The sequence below is a fragment of the Trichechus manatus genome, unplaced genomic scaffold (assembly GCF_000243295.1).
Source record: "Trichechus manatus latirostris isolate Lorelei unplaced genomic scaffold, TriManLat1.0 scaffold00279, whole genome shotgun sequence".
In the NCBI taxonomy this organism is placed as follows: Eukaryota; Metazoa; Chordata; class Mammalia; order Sirenia; family Trichechidae; genus Trichechus; species Trichechus manatus.
This window is the reverse complement of record NW_004444215.1, coordinates 1,587,361-1,592,660: the sequence shown is the minus strand read 5'-3', so window position 1 is coordinate 1,592,660 and position 5,300 is coordinate 1,587,361.

The following is a 5,300-nucleotide window of genomic DNA, read 5'->3' as shown; positions in this document are numbered from 1 at the left end:
GGGTGTGACATCACAAAGCACAGCCTGACGCCTCGGTGGGGGAGGGGTGGGCACTGGGGGTTAGCTGCTGAGTGCGTTAACCTTTGCACTATCCAGGGACTCCATTTTTATATACTAGCAATCAATAATTGGAAACTGATTCTATAAAAAGCAGTGTCATTTAAAATAGCGTTAGAAAACATGAAATACACAGGGATAAATCTGATGAAAAATGTAGATCTGTACACCCAAAACTACAAAACATTGCAGAGATAAATTAAATAAGACCTAAATAGGGACCTAAATACCTTGTCCATGGGTTGGATGACTCGATATGGTTAAGATGTTAAATTTTCCCAAATTCATCAGTAGATGCAATGCATTGCCAATCATAATCCCAGAAGGCTTCTTTATAGAAATTGGCAGACTGATTCGAACATTCATGTAGAAATGCAAATGACTTAGAAGAGCCAGAAGAACTGTAAAAAAGAGAGCAAATTGGGAGAGTTGCACTACTTGATTTCAAGGCTTATAAACTGAACATTGTCAAGACAGTGTGAGGTTGGCATAATGATAGAAATACATCAATAGAATAGAAACGAGAGTCCAGAAATTGGCCCCCACACGTGTGTGTGTACGTCTGTTGTTGTTAGGTGCCATCAAAGTTGGTTCCGACTCACAGCAACGCTATGTACACTGTCCTGCGCCATCCTCGCAATCGTTGCTGTGTTTGAGCCCATCGTTGCAGCCACTGTGTCAATCCATCTCACTGAGGGTCTTTCTTTTGCTGACCCTCTACTTTACCAACATGATGTCCTTCGGAAGCAGACTGCCATATCTTTCCTATAAGGAAAAACAAATTGCATGACAGAGGAATTCTCGGCAGAAACCATGGTGGCTAGAAAAAAGTGGCACAAGGTCTTTCAAGTGCTGGAAAAAGGAACTGTCAACTACAAATTCTATAGCTGGCAAAACTAGCCTTCAGGAATGAAGGGGAAACAAAGACGTTATCAAAGGAAGGAACACTAAGAGAATTTGTTACCGGAAGGCCTTCTCTAAAAGAATGGGTAAAGGAAATTCCTTAAACAGAAAGGAAATGAAGGAAGGAAGAGAGAACAACAGAAAGAGGAAAAACATGGGTGAATACAGGAGAATTTTCTTCTTCTCGAGTTTTCTGAATTATGTTTGACCGTTAAAGCAAAAAGTATAGCGCTCATGTGGTTCTCAATGTACATAGAGGAAACATTTAAGACAATTATACTACAAAGGGGAGCAGATCAAGGGACTTAAAGAGAGGTAAGTTTTCTATACAATGCTCAGAGTGGTAAAATATTGACAGCAGTAGACTGTGGTAAGTTATCTATATATAACGTAGTACCTGGAGCAACCACTAAAACATCTATGCGACAAGATACAGTAAGTGACTATAAAGGGACATCTTGGTGGTGATAAAGAGCCCTGGTGGTGCAGTGGTTAAAGCACTCGGCTGCTAACCAAAATGTTGCCGATTCGAAACCACCAGCAGCAATGTGGGAGAAAGATGTGACAGTCTGCTTCCATAGAGGTTTACAGCCTTGGAAACCCTATGGGGTCGCTATGAGTTGGAATTGACTCGACTGCAGTGGGTTTGGTTTTTATTTTTTTTTGTTGGGGTGATAGAAAAGTTCTGTATCTTGATGGTGGCGGTGGTTACACACTTGATAAAATGACAGAACTACACAAATACACTGTACCTATGTCACTTTCCTGTTTTTGACATTTTATTTGATATTTAGTAACTGTCGTGGGTTGAATTGTGTCCCCCCAAAATGTGTGTCACCTTGGCTAGGCCATGATGCCTAGTATTGTGTGATTGTCCTCCATTTTGTCAGCTGATGTGATTTTCCTATGTGTCATAAATCTTACCTCTGTGATGTTGATGAGGCAGGATTAGAGGCAGTTATGTTAATGAGGCAGGACTCAATCTACAAGATTAGGTTGTGTCTTGAGTCAATCAATCTCTTTGGAAATATAAAAGAGAGAAGCAAGCAGAGAGACAGGGGAACCTCATACCACCAAGAAAGCAGTGCTGGGAGCAGAGCGCATCCTCTGGACCCGGGGTCCCTGCACTGAGAAACTCGTCGATCAGGGGAAGATTAATGACAAGGACTTTCCCCAAGAACTGACATAGCCAGAAAGCCTTCCCCTAGAACTGGCACCCTGAATTTGGACTTCTAGCCATCTACTTGTGGTATTTCTGTTATAGCAGCACTAGATAACTAAGACAGTAACCATCGGGGGAAACTAAGTGAAGGGATACTATCTTTGCAACTTCCTTGAATCTATAATTATTTCAAAATTAAAAAGCTTTTAAAAACTGAATGTAAACTTCTATTTTTGACAACGTATTTTAAGAGATGCCTTGAACAACATTTCTACGGAAAAAATGAAAGTGCTGAATAAATAAAATAGGTCTTCTTAAATCCATTGGAGGTTCTTGGATGGCGCAAATGGTTTGCGCCGTTTACTAACCTAAAGGTTGGCAGTTCGAAACCACCCAGTGGCAACGTGGAAGAAAGGCCTGGTGATCTGCTTCCAAAAAGATTACAGCTTAGGAAACCCTATGGAGCAGTTCTACTGTGTAACACATGGGGTCACCATGAGTCGGCATCAACTGGACAGCAACGGACAATGACAACAGCACTATTTTCCCAGAAAGCAATTCAGACTGGTTCTTTATAGTCTACTGTAATCAGGGCCAGCCTTTCCCTCCAGTCCACCATCATTCCTCCAAGTGTCTGAGGCATCCGCTGGAGGTTGATTTCCGAGAGTCTTGGGCCGTGAGGGGTGCAGATCTGGGAGGGGGTTAGGGGAAGGGGTTGTCATCGAAATGAGGGTGGGAGAAGTTTGGGGCAATCACCATGCCACACAGGTCTCAGATCCTGAGTGTCTTGGTTTCTTAATCTTTTCCTTCCTCCTCTCCCTAGTGCTGCTGAGGGTCTTTATATTCAAAGCGGGAAGTAGGCGTTTAAATCATTCTGTCTGGTGCTTGGACCAAGAGCTGCTTTTTTTCCTTCTTCTTAATAGTCTATCTGGTATTTGCAGCCCTTGTTTCTGATTATTTAGTGGATGACTCATGTCTAGCTGTTGAAATGAGGGAGAGAAAAGGTCTTCGGGAGCAAGTGATGTGGGTAGGGGTGGTGGAGAAACACTTCCAGTGCGGATAGTCCCAGGGAGGCCAGGGGGGTCTGAGGTGGGGGTGGGTGCTGCACAGGATAGTATTGTCCCGCCAGTAGCGTTTTTCCACTGCTTGAGGATATGTGGCTCTTTAGGGAGCCAGGCTCTTGGCTGGCTGTCCAGTTCTGACTTCCCTGCTGTCTGTCTGCCAGCCTGAGACCCTCACTTTCCCTCTCACAGCACCCCCAGAACACTACTAGATCAGGTTTCTGAATTTGAAATGAAATCACAGCAAGACTATCACCCCGAGGAACTCGAGGAACTCGCTCTTGCAGACAAAGGGATTACTTCCCCTTCCTTTCCTTCCCCAGTGCTTGTATACCGCTGGTCTACTTCTGTGGCCTTGCTAGCTAGCCTTGAGACCAGCAGGCTCTTCCCTCTTGCCCCTCTTCCTGTTTTTCCTCCCACAGTTTCCCCTGGGGGCTGACAGGGTGGAGGCAATGGCTGCAGTGAGCCCGGGATGGGGGAGGGGCAAGGAGAATATTCTGGAGACCCTGCCTTAGTCAAGGGCCAGGCCTGACCCTGCTGCCCCCCCTCCACGAGCCTTTTGGGGCACCAGTCAGAGTTCAGCACACAACTTTTTCTGTGGTGGTCTGCTACAGTAGAACAGTTAGTATCTACAAGTTTTCTGTCTTGTTAGGCTGCCCCTTTCCTGGTCCTTTGGCTAGGGAGAGGGAACGCTGGTGGCGTAGTCATTAAGCCGAAATGTTGGCGGTTCGAACCCACTAGCCTCTGCATGGCAGAAAGATGTGGCAGTCTGCTTCCGTAAAGATTACAGCCTAGGAAACCCTATGGGGGCAGTTCTACTCTGTCCTGTAGGGTCGCTATGAGTTGGAATTGACTCGGTGGCAAAGGGTTTGGCTAGAGAGCAGAATTTTGTTGGGGCTTTTTTATTTTCTGTGAACATTGGTGTTTCCCGGTTGCTGCTTCTTCAGCTCCAAGTCTGGCATATATGAAGCAAAAGAAACCCCAGGGAACTCACCTCTGTGTCTTTCCTTGGGTCCTGAGGTCCCTAGCCAGTCTGCCTTCTTCTTTCTGTCATTCAGAGTCTCCTTATGTTAGTTTCATATATAATGTCCAGGATTTATAGTTTTACTTAGCAGAAGGAATAGGCGAAAGTAAGTCTACTCTGTCTTTCCTGAAGCTGAAGTTGAATCCTTACAGAGATTTTAAAAACAATAATAGTAACCATCGCCACAATAAAGATAGTGAACGTGTTCATCACCCCTGAAAGTTTTTTCATGCCCTTTTATAATTCCACCTTCTCGCCCCTGCCTGTACCCTGATATCCAAACAATCAGTGATCTGCTTTCTGTCATGATAGCTAGTGCGGTGACTACATCATATGGTAGGTATATGTTTAATATTTTAAGAAATTGCCAAATTGTTTCCAAAAATGGTTATACTGTTTTTACAGTCCCTCCGGTAATATATGAGAGTTCAGTGCTCCACATCCTTTCCAACACTTTGTATGGTCAGACTTTTCAAGTGTAGACATTCTAATAGGTGTGTAGTGGTTTCTCGTTGTGGTTTTGATTTCATTTCCCTAATGACTAATGGTGTTGAGTTTCTACACATCTAATTATGTGTCGTTTGTATGTCCTTTTGGGGAATTGTCTGCTCACATCTTTTGTCCACTTTTTATTGGTTCCTTCTTATTGAGTTTTGAGAGTTCTTAATGTGTTCTGGATGCAAGACCTTATCAGATAAGTGATTTGCAAATAGTTTCTCCCATTCTATGATTGTCTTCACTCTCTTAATAATGTCTTTCAAGAGCAGATCTTTATTTGGATGAACTCCAATTTCTCCACTCTTTTCCTTAATGGATTGTGCTTTTTTGTTGTATCCAAGAAACTGTTGACTAACTCCAGGCAACAGAGATTTTCTTCTGTGTTTCTTACAGAGGCTTTATAGTTTTAGTTTTGATGGTTAGGCCCGTGATCTGTTTTGAGCTATTTTTTTATATGGTGCAAGGGATGAATCTAAAATTATATTTTGCATGAAGATATCCCATTGTTATAGAAATAGTTGTTGAAAAAGACAATCTGATCTAATCCTCTAATCTTCCTTTGCATCTTTATCAATAATCAGTTGTGTATGTATGT